Here is a 23,912-nt window from a genome sequence, read left to right on the forward strand (position 1 = left end):
CCACTATATTGATGCCTGTGTAGGGTCGTCAGTGCCACCCGGGGCTGCTTACCCAGCCACAGGAAGGCCCTCAGTTCCGCATTTATTTCCAAGAACACCCGTCGCGGGAGGGGGAAGTACTCATTCTGGAATGCGTACAGAAACCTCGGGAGCGTCATCATTTTAAACATGGCCGCTCGGCCTAGGATCGCAAGAGGAAGCATCCTCCACCTAGCCGCATCCTCAGTAAAATTATTTAATATTCGTCTGATATTCCTTTCGTAGGAGAGGCAGCTATCAAGTGTCACGAATATCCCGAGGTAGACAAACCCCTCACTTGTCGTCTGCAGCCTCCCTGGTAAGTCTATCCGCTCTTCCCGTCCCTGGGGATCATAAAGGATCAACTTGTGCCAGTTTATCCTGTAGCCTGCACGGGCTCCGTATCGATCCAGTTCTGAAAACAATGCCACTATCGTAGTGGCCGGGTGCGTTATGTATAGAAGGGCATCGTCCGCATATAACGATATTTTTTCCTCTGCGGTATCTGTCTGCCCCAGTCTGAACACCCTAATGTCTCCATTTTGCCGAACCGCACACGCCAGAACTTCAATAGTAAGAGCGAAGAGCAGGGGAGACAGGGGGCACCCCTGTCTGGTCCCCCGTCGTACCAGGAAGTCCCAGGATAATATCCCATTGACTTTAACTTTTCCTCTGGGATCAGTATATAGCAACTGTACCCATTTCCTAAATTAAGGTCCAAAACCAAACTGTGCTAGCACCCCTTCAAGGAAGGGCCAGTGGACTGCATCAAGCGCTTTTTCTGCGTCAAGTGACAAAAGCCAGTGAGGGTCTCGCCTCGCACTCACCTCCTGCAGCCAATTATGAGTCCGTCTAAGGTTTAATCTAGTGGCCCTATCAGGGAGGAAATCCGTTTGGTCTAGGTGGACCAGCCCCGGTATCACCCGCCTCAGTCGGAGAGCTAGTATGGTCGCAAGGAGCTTCACTTCTACATTTAAGAGGGAGATGGGGCGATACGACGCACAATCGTCCGCCGGCTTACCCTCCTTATATATCGGGATTATTGTGGCCAAACAAAGGTCTGGCAGCAGCTCTCCCTCCTGCTCTGCCTCTTCGAAGAGCCCCAACAGATGGCGGGCCAGTAAGTCCGCAGTCTTTTAAAAAAATTCTGCAGGGAATCCATTGGGGCCAGGGGACTTCCCCGCCCGGAGCTTGGCTAGGGCTGCTTTAATTTCCTCTAGCGTGATGCCATCCTCTAGATCTCGCTGATATTCTTCCGCCAGCACTGGGAGCTCAATGTGTGCCATGTACTGCATTTCGTCCTCCTGCGTCCCTAAATCTCTAGCTTCATAGAATATTCTGTAGTGTTCAGCAAAGGTCTCTGCTATCTGTTCATCCGTCCTCACCAGTTTTCCCTGGGCGTCCCTGACCTGCTCCACCCATCTTGCATCTCTCTCCTTCCTACTGAGCCATGCCAGCAACTTCCCTGACTTGTCCCCCACATCATACAAGCAATGTAGCGTCGCCAGTGCCTGTGTCTTGGCCTCCCCCGTCACCATGTCTCTATACTGGCGCTGCAGATCCGTCAGCCGTCTGAGGGTCCCCGTTGCTCTATTGAGTTGGTGCTCCCATTCCAGTGCCAATATCTGGGCTTCCAAGGACCTAGCCTTCTCCTGCAGTTTCCTTTTTTCCCCCGCCAGCCTATTCTATGCCCTGTCTCGCAGGACCGCCTTAAGGGCTTCCCAGAAAACCATCCGCAATGAGACAGAGCCCTCATTCTCAGCGATATAGACTTTCACATCTGCCCGGAGGCCCTTTAGTATGGCCGCATTCTGAAGGTCCCAGGCCGTTAATCTCCAGGACATGCTCCTCCCTTCCTTTCCTCCCCCCACCATAGCTAGTAGGGGTGAGTGATCCGATATGCCTCTCGCCTGGTACTCTACCGTGTCATTCACAGTTATAGCATGTCTAGCCATGAAGATGTAGTCCAGCCTAGAGTATACCTTGTGTGCACCAGAGAAGAATGAGTATGCACTAATCTCCGGATGTAGCCATCTCCATACATCAGTCAGTCCTAAAGTATTCATCGTCTTGGAAGGCAGGGTTGGGGTCGGGTCTCTGGTCCTGTCTCCTGTCCGATCTTTTGTCGGGGCCATCACATCATTAAAGTCACCCCCTAACACCTGCAGGGTGTCTGACGTGTTTAGAAGGATGTCCGTGACTCCCTTGAGTGTCTCTGCCTGCAATTTTGGTGGAGCATAGGCCGTGACAATCGTATATTCCTGCCATCTCCAATGGCCCCTCACCCCCACATATGTCCCCTGAGGATCTATCCAGGTCTGTGCTATCCAAAATGGTGAGTTCTTTTTAATCAGCATGGCTACCCCCCTGGAGCCCGTGGTGAATCCCGCGTGTGCAAGAACTTTGTACTGCCCTCTAGCTAAAAAGCCGCACTTGGTGCCCTGTAGGTGCGTTTCTTGTAGTAGGATTACATCAGGGCCCACCCGCTTCATGTAAGCATGGACTAACCCTCTCTTTATCTTACTGCACAGTCCGTTAACATTCCATGTTATTATCTTAGTCCCCTTCTGAGCCTGTGCTGCCTCCATAGGATTATCCGACATCTTGCCCTGAGTCATGTTGCGAGATGCTTAAAGTTGGTGGTAGTAGGGCATCTAGGTTGCAGGTATGTATGACCAGTCTGACATGCTGTAACACTCCCTCCCTCCCCCAACTCCCATCCCATGAAAAACACCAGTACCCCCTTGTCCCCCCGTGAATCCCCAAACTTAGAACAATTACACCTTCCCCCCCACTCCCCCTCCCCACCTCCCCCTCCCGCCAGTCCCATCCTCGCCAAAGACTACGTATAGGACTCCCAGGCAGAGAAGGTCTGTCGCCCTCCCCAAGATTACCCCCTACAAACCAACTCTAAACAGTCTATTCAGAAAGCATACAAAACTATCTTCTTCTACAAGTACATGTATGTAAGTAAAACGTGTTCATAAACAGTAAAACAGTGTTTATATAGGGTGAAACAACTTGCGTGCTTCCTGGCTATGAGCCTGCATCTTCTCCGTCCAGAACGTCCCAGTTCAAGAATTTGAATGTTGAATGTCCTCCTGCGAGGCCCCCACCTCCTTGGCCGATTCCTGCTCCATCTCGGTGATTGCCGCCACTAGCGGATGCATTGATTGATCTTCCAAGTCCTCACTTCCAGGTGTATTACCACCAGTGTCGTCTTCCCCTTCCGAGCGAGCGTTTCCAGCCAGGCATCGAAACCTGGATCCCACTTGATCACCAAGGTCGAGGAATGCTGAACCCTGTTGCCGTCGACCGACCGAGTTCTGCGTGGGGTATGGCGTCGTCTTCACTCTCCTGCTTCCTCGCGTTCTTCTCTGTCTCTGTGACTTCGGTGATCCCCACTGGGTCCCGGCGTTGGTCTCTTCCTCTGCCGCCTTACGCATCTCTTCCTCCCGTCTCCGCATGGGTGGGCGCTCCTCCAGCCATTGGCACGCATCCTCAGGGTGAGTGAAAAATGACGTCTTATCCTTGTACATAACTTTCAGTTTCGCCGGGAAGAGCAGCATATACTGAATATGCAGGTCCCTCACTTTGCCTTCACCGTGTCAAAGGAGCGCCTCTGCTTCTGCACCTCTTGACTATAGTCCGGGAAGATCATGATCTGTGAGTTCTACATACGGATCTCCCCAAATTTTCTGGCTTCTCTCAATATCATATCCCGGTCTGCGAAGTTCAGGAATCGAGCAATGACCGGCCTCGGTCTTGCCCCCACCAATGGCTTCGCCAGCAGTGCCCGATGCGCTCTTTCGATCACGAAGCAAGTGGAGAATTTTGCTTTTGGGAAGGTCTTCAGCAGCCAGGAGTGCAGCAACTCTGCCATATTGGTCCCCTCGATTCCTTCCCTAAAACCCACAAAGCAGAGGTTATTACAACGGGCCCTATTTTCTGCGTCGTCCACCTTCCACTGAAGCTGTTTATCCGAGGCCCGGAGCCCCGTTACGTCCTTTTGCAGGGAGTGAATGATATCTTCTGCCTCACCCAGTCTAGTCTCTACCGTGGTCACCCTCTCTGTCAAGTTGCGAAAATCCTGTTGCAATAGTGTGACCTTGGAGCCCACTTTTCCAATCTTGACCTCCAAGGCTGCACGGGATGCCTGTATGTCATCCCGAGACGCTTGTATAGCCCCCATCAGGAGAGCCGTATCCGAGCGCGGTCCCGGTGGATCTGTGTCTGTAGTGAGGGGGCCGTAGCATAGCGATCCAGGGTCCCCTGGCGTGGGGTTTTGGTGGTCGCTTCCTTTTTGCCCATTCTGCTCTCACCTATGGCCTGGGTATCGTTAGGGGCCCCTCAGTCTGATTTCCTTCTCCTTTGTTCTTTCCCCCAGGCCCCGTTCTCCAGCTCGATCTCTACTCAGCCCGGCCCAGTGCTGCACCTCAAATCCATTCACTCACGTGTGCCTCGTAGTCCGGCCGTCAGCAAAGGGCGTTCCCTGGCCCACAGGAACCTCCAGCTCACCACCTCCCGTCCAGAGCCGGGTCCGGGGGGCCCTCCGTTCGCCAGGTGCTATAGCAGAGCGATGAGTGAGGCGGGATAGGCATGGTTAGTTTACAACCTTGCCTGCCCTAGTTACCGGACAGCTAGACCGTTCTCCGCGTTCTGGCCGTAGGCACTGCTCTCCGGCCTCTGGTTCCCGTGTCGGATATGTGTCTCACCCCCTCCGAGCAGCGTGCCAGTGCACAGCACCGCGAAGACCCCAATATGTCTGGCTCAGTGCAGGGCCTCTTCAGGTATGGGGATCCACCCGCTAGCCTACCTCCGCTGTGCTGGGTCCAGCCTCCTCACCTCAGTCCCCAAGTTCAAATTTGTGGTCGCGCTCCTCTCCTACCACATGGCGTCTCTAATGGCCCCGGCGTCCCGCGTCTCTTTCAGGCACTCCGACAACCCGCGTCGGCGCTGGCACTTCTCACCTCCGGGCGGGCTCACCTCCTCAAGCTTCCGCCCCGGCCGTCAGTCCCCTGCCTCCGCAGCTTCTCCCGTCTTCAGCGCAGCCTTGTAACTTGCCGCTAAAGCCCCGGTGACACACCGCTCGGTCCCAGATGTCGGCAGTCAAGCCCGGAGCTCCAGGCCTCTCGCCTGCCACCGCTTGCCTCCACCAACGTCTTTTGTGCAGCTCCGGTCTCCCTAGTTCCTTCGTCAGGGCGCCGCCATCTTGGGGCTTTCTCCGCGTTGCTCCGGAGCGCCTCGGCCCATCACATAAATAAAGTGCTTTTAGCTCTACGGTGCCGGGTTACACACACTTCCAGGTCGCGACGGGACCCTTATGGTTCCTTTAGCGTCAAGGACGGAACCTCTGGACACCGTTGTAGTCGTCGGATCTAGTCGGCTCGCCGGAGCTGCGGTGGCTCCCGACTTACTCGGCCATGTTGTTGGCCACGTCCCTCCAAATTTATTTATTTTTGATATATATTGTTTCATTTTAAAAGTTACTAAAATATTTTACGACAAATGAATAATTATGTTTTATTTTTGGAATTTATTAAAGATTAAATACAATTTAGGTATATTTTTAAACAGGTTAAATAACTTAATTTATTTTAAGAGTCAATCTTATGGGGTTTTATTTTTTGTCAATGTGAGGGTGTTGCAGTATCTGTGAGTGAGTTCTATTGTAGCACTATAAAACATAATACTAAATGCAGTATGTGAATAGGCCCCTTAGAGTGAAGGGTGTCTGAAAAGTCCCCTATTATATATCTGCTCTCTGGTTTGGCCCTACTAACTACTATACAGGCCGATCTCCAGCCAACTCTCTTATGCTTCAGTGCGACCTTGACTTCATCTTGCCCTTCTGACTCCAGTTGGTGTCTGTCTTCTGCCGTTTTTACTGTTAGCTGCTTGTTCCGCCCTTGACATGATAATTACTCTCTTTGTTTGTGCCATCTGTTGTATCTGCCTCTTGTCTCTGTTTAAATGCTCCTTTTTGCATCCTTTGTTGTCCTTAACTGCTCCTTTTTGCGTCTGCTGCTCCTCTTAGTGCTCAGTTTTGCATTTTGGTACCTTTTGTCCATTTTTGCCCGCGACTTGCTCCGTCGATCATGTTTTCCCTCATTGCTGCTCCTTCTGGTCTTTCCCGCACTACCCACTAGACTTTCCTGTTCTCTCTGCCAGACTATCCTTCTCTTGCTGAACCCGCCCACTGTCCCTGAGCTCCTTTCACTCTCTAAGGCCCCACTTAAGGGAGGCCACAGCGCGGACGCAAATTCTGTGCACCACCAGAACACCAGTGGTGCACCAAAGTCAAGACCGTCTGCACTAGTCTGCTCCTGGACCACTACTAGCACCAGGGACCCTGATCCAAACACCACCCACAGCTACACTGCCAATGGACTCTACCTGCTCAAACTTGGATACCGCTAGAAACGCTTCTGCTGATGCACACCTCAGTCCACAGTGGGCCCATTTGCCTGCCTTCACTGCACAAGCCTCTGCATACCCACTCCCACCACCAACGCACCACACACCCCTCTAAGTCAGAACTCAAGGTCCGCACTCACACAGCAACACACACCCACTCTACAAAACACTCAATCACATGCATGCCCCTGAGCACATACTGACTTGGCAAGTACTCCGCTGAGATTTGGGACCTCATCAATTCCAACACATCTGACCTCCTCTTCCTCACTGAAAACTGGCTCAGCCCCACATTGTCACCGGACATCGCCATAGCCATCTCTACTGGTTACAAAATCAGGCACCAGCACCAACCCCATAAACCAGGAGGAGGACTCGTCATCATCTACAGAGACACCATCAAGTGTACCTCTTACACTGTCCCAGAAGCCACATTTTTGGAACACAGGAGACCTAATTCACAAAGGTAAACTTAGACCTAAAGTCTAAGTCTAAACCTGAAGTCTAAGGGCTCAGTTCACAAAGGTAAACTTTACCTGAAGTCTCAGTTTATCTTTGTGAATTTGGCCCTTAGACTTCAGGTTTAAATTTAGAATCCAGGTCTAAGTATACCCTTGTTAATTGGGTCCTAAGACTTCAGGTCAAAACTTAGACTTCAAGTCTAAGTTTACCTATGTGAACTGGGCCCATGCACTTCAAGCTTTGGTCAGACAGTAAAACCACTATCAAATGCACCCTTGCCTACTGGCCCCCAGGACTTGCACCCGCTTAAGCAAACTCCTCATCGACATTGAAGCACCCCTTGCCATGGCCACCAAAGAATTCATACTTCTAAGCAAGTTTCAACTTTCATCTCGATGATCCCACGGACTTCAACTCAACGGACGTGCTCGAAAGTCTGCAGAACATCAGCTTCACCCAGCTCATATAAGACTCTACCCACATCGCTGGAGACACCCTGGATCCCATCCTCTACTCCAGTGACAATGTTAAAGTCAGTCACATCACTCCACTCACATGGATAGACCACTTCATCATCCACTTCCACATAACAGGGCTACTAACCACCAACCACAACTACAGGGTCCAGCAGCACCCTAAGCCACTGCGGGAAGAAAGTTAAATAAACAGAAGGGCTCAACGCCCTCCAACTAAACTCCTTAGACCCCATAATTGACCTCACCAATGACACAAGCAACTTCAACAACTGTATCACCAACTGCACTAACACCCTGGTACCCCTGAAAAACACCAAACCTCAAAAATCAAACAAACAAGCTAGTTAGTACAACATTGACCACTGAGGATGCAAGAGAGTTGGCAAACAACTTGAAAGGAAAAAGAAAACCACCTGAGGAACCACTGTGAGAAGCACCTACAAGGTTACACAAGAAAATGGCCCTGACCCTGAGAATCAGATCTACCTCCAATAACTGCATGAACCTTTTTGCCATTGTCACCCAGAAACAGCTCAAGAAACTTCAGAACGTCCAAAACGCTGCAGCCAGACTTGAACTTGACATCCCCCGCCGCAGCTACATCATGCAACACCTCCGACAACTCCACTGGCTCCCAGTCAACAAGAGAATCACTTTCAAGCTCCTCACTCATGCCTTCAAAGCTCTACACCATGTAGGACCATGACCATGCCACACATTCTATGTACCTGTCAGACAACTCCGATCATTCCAACTCGCCCTTGCCTCTGTTCCCAGGATCCACAAGACCAGAACTGGAGGAAGGTAGCTCACCTACCTTGCCACCAAGACCTGGAACACCCTGCCTCTCCACCTCGGGAAATCCCCGTCACTGACCCAATTCAGGAAGTACCTGAAGACCTAGCTCTACGAATGATCCTCCACCAAGTCCTACCAGCAGCCCGGAGCCTCTTGAGACCCTCATGGGTGAGCAGCTGCGCTATACAAGACCCAGATTGATTGATTGTCAAGGGATTCACCAAGCCAACAGCCACAACTAAAACCCTCAACTCTACAGAAGAACTCTGCAACAACCTCCCCAACTTACTCCATGAAAAAATCATCAAGATCTACAGCAACTTCAAATCCCATCCACCCCCATTGACATTTTCCAGCCTGCTAACCTCATCAGCCAAAGACTACCAACTGACAGCATGAAACCCCCTATCCATTGAGAACATTTCAGCAATAAAAATGAAATGCTAATCTTTGAATATGAGAGCTCACCTTGGGACTCCACCTTGTGGCCCGCTGACCTTGGTCCCAGACCCAACCCAACCGACCAAGTTAGGAATCTAGACCTCATCTTGGACACCAACCTCACCATGAAGTCCCAGGTCAACACCATCACCTCCTCATGATACCACATCCTCCACATGTTACTTAGAATCTTCAAGTGGCTTCCACTGGACACTAGACGTACAATCACACAGGCTCTAATCACAAGCAGATTGAACTACAGCAGTGCACTCTATGCTTAACCCATCTGCTTCACAGACTACAAACCATCCAAAACACGGCCTCCAGACCTGTCCATGGCCTCCATCACCAAACCCACACTAGAACACTCCTCAGAGAGCTCCTCTGGTTTCCCATCCAGAAGCAAAGCCAGTTCAAACTCTCACACATGCATTCTGGTCACTACACAACACAAGACCGTTATACCTCAAAAAGTGGCTTCACTTCCACCAAGCCACCAGAAAAAGTCACTCAGCAACACTCTCACTTGCACACCCATCCCGCATCTCTATAAAGCTGCCAACACCATGGAAGAATTTAGTATCAAAGTCTACAAATGACTTTAACTCAGAAATCTCAGCATTGCATTCATTGTCACTGACAATGGCAGTAATATTGTCAAAGCCATGACTGATGAAGGATCTTTCAGAGCCCTATGTTTAACTTGTTGTAACAACCTAATTGTGCAAGATTTCCTTAAAAAAGAAAAAGAAAAAACAGTCAACAATATACCAATTATCAGTTGCAGAATCATTCCTTCAATACATAGAAGCAGCTGAGGAACATTCCCTGTAAAAGCCATCATATATGAGGTCCCAACCCATTCAAGCTTCCCATTTACATGCAGCGAAACATGTTTGAGAAGTCAGTGCTATCAATGATTACATACTGCAATAGAGAGAGCATGCAACTGCCAAAGCCATGACGGCGGCTGAAAAACTGGGGGTTGTAGAGTTCCTGGGCCAAATATTTGAGCTTTTGTGATTGTGACACAGGAAATCAGCATCAAGGATTGTACAATTAGAGAAGCTTTGTCTGTGTTACACATGCTGCAGGAGAACATTTGAAAAAAGTTGGAACAAACATACACAAATGTCAATGGAGAAGCAGCTACGTTGGTTAAGAGCTCAAACCTTGATGTGAACACAAATCAAATGCTGCAAAAAAAGATTGTGAATTCTGGAGAGTGTATCTAGATCCACAGTACAAAAATGTTTAACCCACTTTCATTCCTGTTTCAACAGTGAATGTCTCTATTTATAAGTACAGGAGCATCAAGAAAGTAAATGACTTAAAACATGAACATTTGCAACTCTGATGCATTGTAGAACAAAAGTGCTGTCTTAGGCCTATGGAGAATGTAATGGTGGTGCCAAGTCCAGAAGCATGTGGCAACTGGAGCAGTAGCACCCTCCAGCAGTAAAACAATTGTCTGCTACTAAACCTACAGTACAAAACCAACAGCATCACTTTTACTTCCAGGACCTGCAATTAGTTGGTTAATGAATATTCCACAACTTAAAACAAGCTTACAGGTGTGGTGTGGGAAACTCCAAAACAGACTATATGTACAACTATGAATGAACAAACATTTGTCTACTTGTCCCAGGAGCCACTGACCTACTCACAAGGGATAAGGGAGAAATGGCCAGAACTCAGCAGGCTGGTAATAAAGTATCTTGCATGTCCTGCAGCCAGGATATCCTCTGAGCTGGTGTTTAGTGCAGCTGGGGCAATTGTAATGCTCAGAGGACCAGTCTCTTGCCTATGGTGGAGAGACTGACAATTAAAATTAATAAACATTTCATACCTAAAACTTATAGGGCTGATAGAACCCTGTGCATAGCGAAGGAAGATGGCGTCCGACTGACACTCCCTGGCGGAGCTCCGCCGAGCTTTTTCCCCGAAAAATTGCATTTTCTTAAGTAAAGGCATGTAAAATCATTGGAGGCACAAGAGAGAAAGAGCAGATTCTAGAGCAGATAAAGTCTGGGAGAAGACGGTATGCCTGACATTCAGCGGAAGAAACCGTTATCTTTTTCACTAACCTGCACCTGCACACGCACACGCTGGTCAAGCTGTCGGAGTTATTCTCTGCAAGCGTTCGTCGGAGAGCTCTTTCTCGCTCTGGCATCCTGGATCGCGCTTGACCTGGACAAGCCCTCGGAGCAGCCGAGCACCGGATCACTACACAGACACACATTGAAGGCGGCCACGAGGGGAGCACTGCACAGCCACCACGTGAAGAGTGAGCCGAGCAGGGTGAAGAGGAGCTCTACGCGAATTGCCGTCTACACTGCAGGAAAGGAGGAAAACATGTCGGGTAAGGGGGCCCGCGTCTTTAAACCTAAGGGCAATAATAATACAAACATTAGCGCGCAGCAGGGCTCTGTTTTGCCCTCGGCATCCACCCGACAGAAGGCGCCCAAACCTGAAGTTGTACAGACAACTAAAAATAAAGCTACTGAAAAAGCAATTCGGAGAAAAGACGGATTATCAAGAACTATAACAGACTCTAACACTGGGAATAGTTATAGTGGCAAAAGAAGCCCTGGCCTGGGCCGTACTGAAAAGGAAGCTGATAGAAAAAAAGACACAGATGTATGTCAGCCTTTGATAACAGCCAGTTTTGGGGCACTGACTGATCCGCTGAAAACTAATAATGCAGGTCAGATGGCATTTACTGAGGAGGAGGAAGGGGCTTTACCTGAAGTATCAGCAAATGCGCAGGATCTACCACCCCTTTCCGATCCCGAAGGTCCCGAAAGTAATATCTCTGGTCCCTCTCGTCCATTATCACCAGACCGCTTGCTGAGCACTGAGATAGATCCTATACAAGGGCTGCCGACTAAAGGCATACCTTACACCCCAGACAATACAGATCTGTATTACTCTCTCACAGATGAATCAGTGATTTCCGATGTTAGCATTTCTCTGTCTAGCGAGGAGGAGGGTGGCAATTGGTATAATAGCTCCAATCCTGACTCACAGAAACAACTTCCTCTTTCCAAAAAACTGCGGAAAAGGAAAAACAGAGATCTTCACAGAAACGAGCATGTATCATCTGATAAAGAGAGTATCCCTGAGTTAAAATGGGATTATCATGGGACACCCCCACTTTTGTTTCGCTCCGACTCCACAAATGCATCTGGGGGAAATCAAACTATCGTAAGTGCGGATGTTGAGACCAAAGAGCCACCTGAGGAAAGAGCTAAGGAGCCCAATCTGGTTGACATCCTACAATCTATCAAAAACTTTCAAGCAGAGGCCAAATCCGATAGCCGCAGATCCCGCCTGGCTGCCAAAAAACTTCAAGGGGCAGTCAGGAAAGTTGGTAAGACTTGTGTGGAGATCGCTGACAGAATGACAGCAGTTGAGGACAGAACAGAACAGCTGGAGAAAGATGTGACTGCTCTTCAAACTAAAACTGAGGAACATGAAGCCATAACTAAGGACATCATGTGGAAGCTAGAGGAGCAGGAAAATCGTCAGCGACGAAACAATCTTCGCTTCCTAGGAATACCAGAGGGCATCGAGAAGGAGGACCCGAGGAAATTCATGATCACTTTCCTGCAAAAAGCTTTCCCAGAACTACAAGCCTGGGATCTGGACAGAGAAATCCAAAGAGCCCATCGATTTCCTCTGATGATTAAAAATCGTAATGTAGCTGCTCAACAACATCCAAGAGCAATGCTAATTTTTTTGGGGAATTTCCTGCTCCGACAGGCTTTCTATGACCTGGCCAGACCTACCAGCAAAAGGACCGTGGATGGAATATCAGTCTTCACCAGGCCTGACTTCGCACACGCAACCGTAGAGCGGAGATGGCGCCTCCGACAACTTTTCGATCCGTTCCAGAAGCTGGGCGCAACAGTTTACCTTCAAAACCCTGCAAGATTGAAAATCGTATACAGAGGACATACCCGTAGCTTTGTGTCTGAGATACAGGCTAAAACTTACTTAGATGAAATCTCTGGACAAAAATAATAGCAACTCAGAGGCTTAGAGACTCTTCTATAGATCTCTTTCCTTATTTTTATTTTTTCTTTCTTCTCTTTTTCTTTCTCTTCTTTTTTCTCATATGAGTATTACTTTGTCAACTCATGCCTGACAGGATAATTGAGATGTTCGGGGGTGGCTCAGGTGGGCTCACCGGGCCCTGCATGCCGGATGTCACACCCCTGGCTCGCCCCGAGCCAGGTAACCTTCATAGGTGGTGGGGGGGGGTGAGGGGGGGAACCAGGGTCAGGCAGGTATATTTCGTCAGTATGTAATAAAAAGGAAATTTCTAGCCATTTTTTATGGCTTTCTTTTCAATGGGATCCATAGAGACATTTAGAATGATAAAATGGGGGTGTTAAAAATACTGTCACTTAATATATGTGGATTAAATGATGTGAAAAAAAGGCAGCTGGTAGCAGTCGGACTGCAGTCTATAGGGGCAACTATAGTTTGCCTACAAGAGACTCATATTGAGGGTTCTCAGTCGCATATGTTAAAATCATTGGGATATAATGTGATAGGTGCAACCACACAAGGTGCTCGGGTTAGAGGGGTAGCAATCTTAGCAAAAGGTTTAGGAGCAGGGAATCACTTTACTAAAACTAAGTGGGACAAACACGGGAGAAGGGTGATCACAGAATATAGATCTGGAAAATCCCAACCAATAACCATCTGCTCTATCTATGGGAATAACACGGATGATCCCTCAGCTATACATCAAATATCAAACAAACTCACTCATTGGCCCCTACCACTAATAATCTGTGGGGATTTCAACATAAATCTTTCTCTTAATTGGTCAACTGGGAATGACTGGCAGTACCGTGGTCGAAAACCAAAAGTGTTCAGGGCTTTTAAGCAGCTATGTCTGACACACGGACTCGTGGACGTGTGGCAAGCATCCAACACCAATGATCCAGGATACACATTTTTCTCAAACCCTCACCACACACACGCAAGGTTAGATTACTTTTTAATCTCCAATTCATTAAGATCCACGTCAGTTTTAAACAAATTACCCCGGGTACTCTCAGACCATAGTCCTCTGCTGTACTCAGTAGATCTAGCCATAATACACCAGGAACAAAGAACTTGGACTTTCGAGAGATCCTTGCTACTTGAAATTGAATATTGTAAACACATGAGAATCTGGATTACCAATTTTTTGGAAGACAACAAAGGGAGTACAACGGTAGACTATGTGTGGGATGCCTTGAAAGCAGGAATCCGGGGAGAAACAATCCAATATTCTTTAAGATCTAATAAGAAAGCAAGAGAATCACTAAATGCACTACAAGAAGCACTAAGGGGGGCTGAGGAAAACCTGATAACTATAACAAGAGATCCTTCCACTGCAGAAGAAATAACTAATGTTCAAAATCAGGTGGCAATTGCCAAAGCGGCAATAACAAATATTTATACTACCAAAGCGGTTCAAAAAGCTACTGCCCACCGTGAAAAAGTATATGAGATGAATGAGTTAGTCGGCCATCAGTTGGCTATACGGATGAGACAGCAGACATCTCAGAGCACCATAAGTGAGATACAGGACCCAGTAGAGGGCAGGATATCCGAACCCGAAAAGATCAGAGAAGCATTTTGGTGCTTTTATAGCACTTTATATAAGGAAGAGGTCGAAGTACAACAAGGAAAGATTAATGAATATCTTGAAATGGATAATTTTAACAAACTTAATGCGGCAGATCAAGGAAACCTGGAGGTAGCCCCTAACTTAGAAGAAGTCATAAAAACTGTGAAGGATCTCCCCCGGGGGAAAGCTGCTGGGTTAGACGCTATTCCTTTAGAATTCTATACCGTATTCCTGGACCAAATTAAAAATATATTATTAGATCTATGTACACACATATTTAGAGGAGGGCAACCTCCCATTTCGTGGTCCAGGGCAAAAATTGTCATATTTCCGAAAAAACAAAAACCCACTTATTTAATGGGATCTTATCGTCCTATCACTCTAATAAATGTTGACTCAAAGATTTATTCTAAAATATTAGCTAACCGTATCTCACCAATTATCCATAAAATCGTTTCTGAATCCCAGCACGGCTTTGTCCCCGGGAGAGAAACCACAAATCACACTCGACGTGTGATTAGCTTGTTCGATAAAACTGAGGTGGCAGGAGACCCAATGGCGCTAATACTTCTCGATGCCGAGAAAGCATTCAATAGGGTCTCCTGGCCATTCCTGTGGCAGGCAATGTCCCGGGTGGGATTTAAAAAAGGGTTTATAGGTGCTGTCCAGAAATTGTATATCAACCCCCGTGCCTCGGTCATGGTTAACGGCATCCCCACCAAAGAATTGACAATTACAAGAGGCACTAGGCAGGGATGTCCCTGTTCCCCGTTGCTATTCGCAATTTATATAGATCCTTTTATCCGACGATTGGAATGCAACGGGGACATAGCTCCCATCTCAACCCAAGGATATCTAACAAAAACACTAGCTTATGCCGATGACATCGCTATAGTGACGGCTGATCCAAATCGTGCCATGTCTATTATTGAAATAGAGGCACAAACTTTTGGGAAACTCTCAGGCTATGCTTTGAACCAAGGAAAGACACAAATTATATTAAATAATAAGTGTGACCTGAGAGACTCCCGGGTAACAGATAAAGCTACTTATCTAGGGGTAACTATTACATCTGAATTGGAAAATCTAGTGGACCTAAATCTAAAGCCTTTAGTAGATACAATGCAAAAAGATCTCCGCCGTATTGATAATTTACATCTATCACTGATCGGCCGGGTAAACGCACTAAAAATGGTCTACTTCCCAAAAATCCTGTACATGTTTAGAGCTATAAATCTGGAAATTTCAGATTATTGGTTTAAAGCAATGGAGCGTGCTTTTTCAAGCTTTATTTGGTCTTACACCCGACCTCGACGTGCTTATAAATCTTTGACGCTCCCAAAAGAAAGAGGAGGACTCGCCCTCCCGAATTTGAAGGTATACTATTGGGCAACAGTCTTGCTATATAGCCAGGAGCTTCTTTATTTCGATGGCATAGAAATACCACTGGGCGACAGCTGCCCGTCTATTTATCAATTAATCTTGGGTCACAAAAGTACGGGCTATCTATGGAGACACCTTTTTGACAGCTACCACAAAAAAGTCAGGTTAAAAACACTCCTAGGATCTTTCAAAGTATGGAAAGCAGTGAGAAAACTACTTGGTATAGGACGTATATCTTTCTACTCCCCTCTTCAAAATAACGCTGTCCTACCTGAAATATTTAGCGGGACATGCATGAACAGATGGAAGGCTGCGGGAATTACCCACATAGGATGTATGATCTCCTCAGGAGGGTTATACTCCTTTGAGGATTTACGAGAAAAATTTCACCTGGAATGGAGAGACTTCTTTAAGTATCTCCAAATAAGAGACTTTATATCGCAACATAATAGAGAAAATAAACTTTCTTGTGAGATTGATATTGCTAATATTTTAAGTAACCCCCGGAAAAAAATCAGGATTGGGGAGATGTATGCTCTTTTACTGTCTCACTTTCCGGATGATCTACAGAAAATAACACAAAAGTGGCAGAACAAACTTAATATTACATCAGAAGAATTTAAACTTGCATATGATTATTCACAATCTGTTCTAATATCAACAAAATTACAGACTCAATTTTACAAAATATGCTTTTTTATGTACTATACCCCGGATAAAATAAGCCAAATGGGGGAGTGAGAGAGGCACGTGTTGTTTTAGATGCAATTTACCAAGTGCTGATTGTCTACATATATTCTCTGCGTGTGCATGCTTAACATCTCTGAAATCAAGTATTGAACGCTTTCTATCACTGGTTTTAAATGCAGCAATCACCCTCCCTGATGAAACAGTTATGTTGGGTATATCGAATCTGGCTAATCCAATAACTGGGTCCAAATTAATTTTTGTAGCAATGGCTGTCTTAAGAATCTGCATAGCCTCTGCCTGGCTTGACCCCATCGCCCCATCATTCCAACAATGGTTTGCAAGACTGATAGCCATATATAACTTAGAGATGGCCATACAAGACAAAAGGCAGGAGGCGACGGATAAAAGGGCTCAAAATTTGGCTTCCTCTAAGGGAATGGTCTCAGCGTCAAAATAGTACTTAGCTACACACTACAGCTTATATATTAGACAATCGAAGGATCTTTATATCTAAATCATGCTTAAATAATTTGGGATAATTAAATTGAAGAGCATAATCCCTTACTGTTTTTTTTCCCCTCGCTTCTCTTATGAATTAGTTGTTTTCCTTATTTTTTTTTTGGCCTTTTCTTTCTCCGTATACAGAAATACTGTTTTTCTTATCATTTTCTAAACTCGTTTTATTATTGCCTGTCCTGGAGGGGGGGAGGGGGGACACAAAATGTTTGTCTGTATTAAAAAATCAAATAAAGATATTTAATTAAAAAAAAAAAAAAAAAAAAGAACCCTGTGCATGTAAATGGGATTAATAAAGGGGCTGCATCACAAAAAAAAACAAAAAAAAAAACTTATAGGGCTTCAGAAGCACACCTGTGAATAATGGCAAGTATGGTGGATGATCATCATCCAGGCAACCTTCCTGAATTTGAGGATGAGCTCTGCTTTTTTTTGGCACTTTTATATAGTACAAACTCAACCCGAAGGTATCAGAGTGCTTTACATGAGCAACACTTGCATTACAAACGGACACATTCATTTTTTAGGCACATGGAGATTAAGTGATTTGTTCAGAATCACAGGATGCTTAAGCGTTCCGCCATACTTTAACTTGGTTCCCCAGCTTTAAAGTCAGCATATCTAGCCGTTAAGCCACATCCTCTCTGGAATTAAAAAACAAACAATTACACCATAGAAATACAGAAATAAACCACCGAAAAAATTAAAGAACATTTTATTTTTATAGATGGAGTATGGCTAATATCAATACATTTAAATGGACCAATGAGTGCAGAACAGATGGAAAATCAAGGAGGTTACAGGCATTTTGGCTTGGTGAATGAGTGTTGAGAGGTAACAAAGAAAGAAAACAAATCTAACCCTATGGACAACCATCAAATTTGCAGTGAGCAATCAATGGTATCTGAGTCAGCAATGAACTCTTCCAGACCACTTCCTGATAAAACAAGATGTCTGCCTCCATGCCTAGCCTTCCATACTCATGCTTAGCAGTAGTTAAAGATGTAAAGGACTACACAGCTTATGTATTTCAAATCTATGGGAAAAATTAATTCAAAGACAAGTAGATGGGCACCATACTTGAAACTGGTAACTGTCATCAGTCGATGCTAAACGAGTCATGTGATGGATTTGACGGGTGTTACTTAAATATAAGTAAAATTGGTATTATCTGCTCAGATGATGATCATTTGATTCAGGATGAATGTTAGGAGTCTTACTTTATTAGCATTTTTGTAATGTGCATGTACAACTCTTGAGTTTTCAGAAATATCCCAGTTTACCTAGCCAACACTAAAATTCTTTTCATTTTTTATCTTGGAAGAAGAAATACAATCTGAAAGTCTCAATAACAACATGCAGAAGAAAAAAACAAAAACAATAAAGCTGATCTACTTCTATGTGCAACATGAAACCTCAAGGCGGCCTTCTCTGGAATGGAAATGGAAAAGGGGAGTTGTTTATAATAATGCCTACTAGTGGCTTGCTTACCAAATCCAATGAGGTGGCCATCTTGATTAAGAGCACAGTTAAACTTGTTTGAATGATCATTTATCTAGGGTACACTAGTTGTCTACGATTGATAGCACTCGATTGGCCATAATTAAACTGTATGCTAGCATTTGTCCTGCACTCCTCTTTACACATTATGCTTACCTTGACTCCCAAATGTTGCATTTTCTTTTCGGATTCCACAGACCTTCTCTACCACTATGAAATATTCTTAATGGCGTTCCTGCCCTGCAGTCCTCCCTGCTCCCAAGATGGATAATGCCAGAAGAATTCAGTTGCGCTATTTGCATACGGGAAACATCACTTACAACGCAACTTTTACCACGCAGTGCCTTTACATCGCAACTTTTACAACGCAAACCATTACAACGCATTGCGCTGGGGGGCGCTCTAGGATAGGGAATAGGTTAATTTACTATCCAATAACCTTCCCTAGTGTCAACGGGGACTGGAGTTGGAATAGTAAATTAAACTATTCACTATCCAGCGCCCAAAATCACTATGCGTTGTAATGGTATGCGTTGTAAAAACCGCGTTGTAAAAGCATGCAATGTAAAAGCATGCGTTGTAATGTCGTACATCCTTTGCATACAATATCATGTTTCTTAATTTAATAAGAATTTTTTTTCAGCTGTGTGCATCATTGCCATTTGTTCCTTCAGCCTAGATAACTAAGATTAACTTGGGAGTCTTCTGTTATCTTCTTTATATGATGGATGTGCCACACTCATGGACTTGCTGAATGCTGTGTTTGGCCCCCCAAAATATTCCTTAATTCACCCTACACATCCAATCATTGATTCCCTTTTCCCGACAGTGATGAGAGCAGTCTATGTTCAACATCAAGTGCATATCATCTCCCGCACGACTACCAGCATGGCTTTAGATCATGCTTCAGCATGGATACAGCAACCTTACGCTTCCCAGCTAATGCTCTCTTGGCCACAGATGAAGATGATCCCTGCCTCTTAATACTGCCGAGCCTCTCAGCTACCTTTGATACAGTTGACCATCTCAGCCTCATACGCACCTTAAAGTCTTGAATACAGTTCACTTACAATGTGCTCCACTGGTTCGCTTCCTACTTTTCTAACCAACAAGAGTTTGTTCACACGGATACATACAGGTCACAAAAGATCCCTTTCACCTGTGGAATCCGCTTGGGCTTCATATTTTCTCCTGCCATCTTCAACCTTTACATAGGGCCACTTGGTGCACTAACTGCAGATAATAGCATCATGATTCACCAATATGCTGGTGATACAGAACTGTACATGAAAGGTTACTCTATTTTAGACATATAGCACCTCAAAAATTGCTTGCATGTCATCTAAACCTGGATGTCCAGCACCTACCTAAAGCTCAACTCAACATAATTCCTGTTAATTGCCAATAATAATAAACAAGATACAGTATGAGCTTGGCTCATTTAAGTGAACCTTGATGGCTTTGAAGCCCAAATTCCAAGGATGCAAAGTCATCTTGGATTTTCCTCAGACACCAATATCACCCTAAATAAACACACTGCCAAAAAGAGATAGCCTGGTACCAGCTTGCACTACTAAAAAAAGTCAAACACTTTCTTCCAGAAAGCAACTTCAGAATTGCTGCTGTTCAAGCACTTGTACTGTCTCATTTGGATGGTGGTAATGCCCTAATCCATGGTCTCTTAGACTCCACACTAGCATTATTTAGAGGTATTATAACACTGCAGCACAACTCGATCCCACCTCCCCCATCCTGATGGAACATCATTGGCTCCCTTGCCGGCCCACACCATTTACACAATCAGATAATACATTTACAAAGCTATCATGACTAGCACACTTATCTTGCAGAGAAACTCATCATCTCATAATTTTTGGTGTGTTTGGCACACCCGCAGTCAGGACATCATTAGACTGCAGACTAAGAAATGTAAAAAAGAAAAAAACAAGACCACAGGCTTTTGTCCATCTATGCACCCCGTATATTGAACAACATCCCCTTATCGATCAAGACAGCCCTAACACTGCTCTACTGTAGAAAAGAGTTGAAGACCTGCCTTTTTAAAGGACACTTCATCACAGTGCATTACAATTCAACAACCCAGCTTCCTCCCCTTTACCCATTGACTTTATGCTTGTCTTTGGTGGAGTACAGTGCTCCGCTGCCTTTTGGCTATGTTCGAGCTATAATGATACCATTTACATACATACTTGTCCTAGAAGCAGCTAAGTCTGCCTATTATGCCACCATAGTATGTTCCTGGACAATAGATAAAGGGGAATTTAAGAAAACATTAGGAATAAAAGGGAAAATACAGAGGGTTATGCTATTAGGTGAGATTACTGGTTAAATTTAAGAAGAGTAAATACATTAACTTGACTCTCCAGCACCAGAAAGAGTATTTTTGTAAGGGGCTGTGGCATTGTATCTGTTGCCCCCCCTGGAGGATGTCTGACCCTTACCCTCCTCTTCTTCTTTGGTGGTCCTTAAGGAGGAAGCAGGACCTTTACTTCTTGAGTAACCAATACTATACCCCCACTTTAAGCTCCATAATAAATACATTTTTTTAGTCCTACAAATTATTTACTTCAAGCTGAATTGCTCTTTCACTAGCTACATACATATAAGCTATGAACCATTCACCCATCTTGCACTGGACCTCACAGAGTTGGAGACTGTGAAACAACAGAAGAGACAAATGGTTATCACCACCTTTAAGAATAAAAGGGAAAATACAGAATGTCATGCTGCATATTAGGTGAGATTAAATTTTAAATCTAAGCAGAGTAAACAAATAAACATGACTCTCCAGCACTAGAAAGGGTGCCTTCGGAAGGGACTGTGGCATCATCCCCTTCGGCCCTAGAGGACTTCCCTGCCCTGACCGTCCTCTTCTTCTTTAAAGGTCCCGGAAAGAGTTAATAAAAAACACACTGATTAACAGTACTATCAGAATAATATAACAGTAATATTAAAGAACATTTAGGGTAATATGCAAGAAGTGAGGTGTACCGTCAGATCCCAAAGATGGTGATGTTTCTTTGTCTTTTCATGCAGATGAATCTCACAATGGGTCCCGATGGATACATGCACAAGTAGTCCTACAAGAGTTGATATGCACAGAAAATCTAAATCAATGTGTGATGCTCTAACAGTATGAATGTGAACACTTCAAATTGAATAAATGAAGATTTACAATTCAAGAAATTGACTACAGAATGATTACTAACTGACTGAAGAATCACACAAGTATATCCAATTTGTAAACTTCCAATTGGAGTGCAAAGTGGGGACGTTGTTCTGTTGCAGGACAATGCAATTTGCGTGGATTTGTATTCCATGCCTTAGATCAGTGGGCGGTACCCACCTGCACCCAGCACTGCTTTACCGATAAAAAAAGACACACAGTGTAACATTTCCGAATACTTTTAAGGAGTGAGATAATTTTTATTTTGCATATTCATAATTTTCCTTTGTATTTTCTGTCATTGCACAGTCTCCGACTTTGTGAGGCACCGTGTGAGATATGTGAATTGTGCAACGCTTGTGTTTATGTAGCTAGTGGAATAGCAATATCATTTGAAGTTAATACTTTGTAGGACAGGATATATTTTTTAGAATGGAGGATAAAGTGTAGTACAGTAATGGTTACTCAAGCTGTAGACTGTTTGCTTGAAGGGTATTAAGGGCCAGATGTAGGTAATTCTATTTTACCGATTCATAAATACCGAATTTTACCGATTTGGTATTTATGAATCGGTAAAATAGAAGTGGTCAGATGTAGGTAAATTTCTTTTCTTATTTACCGAATCGGTAAGATTCAGTATTTACCGATTGGGTAAATACCGAATCGGTATTGCCCATTGATTCCTATGGGCCTTGAAGTCCATAGGAATCAATGGGCAATACCGATTCGGTATTTACCGAATCGGTAAATACCGAATCCTGCAAGGGTGCAGGGGGTATCACTTTGACACCCTCTAGCACCCCAAATACAGGCATGTGTGCCATGTGGCACACAGACATGCCCAAAGGGCATGTCTGTGTGTCACATGGCACAGGTGTGCATGCACAGATGTGCATTCACACCTGCATTCGGTATTTTACCACCCAATAGGATTGAGTGGTAAAATACCGACTCTTAAGGGCCTGTGGCACTCTGTGAAGTGCCACCTACATTTGGATTTACCGAATCGGTAAAAATACCGATTCGGTATTTTACAGAATCGGTAAATTTACCGAATCGGTAAATTTACCGATTCTGTAAAATGCTGGCCCCTACATGCCGAATCTTAAATACTGGTCGGTAACGGCCGAAATCGGCTGTTACCGACCGGTATTTCCTCTCCTACATCTGGCCCTATATGTATTGGAGTTGTGTCAAGATTAATGTATTCTGTCAGGCTGTATGATAGAGGCACGCACGGCTAAACCACGCATGCCTCTACAACGCAGCCCGTTCCACAAATGCGTCTTAACCACACATTCCTTTACCACGCATGCCTTTGTCACACAATTTCATGGTAAAGGGGTATGTGTGGCTAAGGTTGCCACTACTCCTACTCCTCTCCCCCAGCCCTAACCTACAAACCCCCTCCCACCCTCACGCTGACCCTAAAATTACCTAAAACTCCTTCCACTGCCTTTAAGCCTAAAACAATAACCCTCATTTTTTTTTTTAAATGACCCCAACCTCCCCTGAGCCCTTAAAACTACCCCACCCGCTCCTAAGCCCCACTATCTACCCTGAAACCCACCAGCCCTGATAAATATCTCAACCCCCCCCACCAGCCCTGAAAACTACCCCCCCCAAAGCCCTGGAAACTAACCCTACCCCACCCTGAAAAATACCCTGACCCCACAACCGGGAAAACTTCCCCCCAACCATTACAAACCCAGCAGCGGCTCCAGTACCACTTACCTCACCGCGTCCTCTGGCTCTCTTCCTGGTGTCTTTCTGCTTCCGCCGAACAGCAGCCAACAGCTAGATCGTGCAATGCCTTATCCACGCATATGTGTGGTTAATGGCATATTCGTGGTTAAAGCAAGCGTGGTATTGCTTGCATAGTCGGAACACGTGAGGCTGTCATTTCATCATGCTGCAAATGTAGAAATAATAAGGGCCAGAAGAGTGTAATTTGCCTACTATGGGCTCTATCGTATTAAAGTGTGAGCTTGGAGGTACCGACATATGTGTTTTGAAAATAATGACAAGCAACTAAATGGGTATACAATATGGTGACACATATTAGTATGAGAAGTGTTCGTTGAAACGATGTTATGAGAGCTCTGGATTTTAGCATTTGTGCTTTCTTTGTCAGAAATATTGCAAAAAGGCTTCATCAACTGGTTGATTGTATTGGGCTAACACTATGATACTTTGAACAGAATACTAGGATATCAAATGATGAGTTATTGTGATAACATCAGTGAAAATTTCCAAACGCTGTAGCAGAAATAACTGCTCTTCTCATGTTATTTACACATTACAAGATGGCGCCTATGTGAGGGACTCTCATCTGTGATGATAACTTGGAAATTTGACATTTATATTTGACCTGCCAAAACTTTGGAATAAG

Source organism: Lissotriton helveticus, chromosome 4_1 (assembly GCF_964261635.1).
Source record: "Lissotriton helveticus chromosome 4_1, aLisHel1.1, whole genome shotgun sequence".
Taxonomy (NCBI): Eukaryota; Metazoa; Chordata; class Amphibia; order Caudata; family Salamandridae; genus Lissotriton; species Lissotriton helveticus.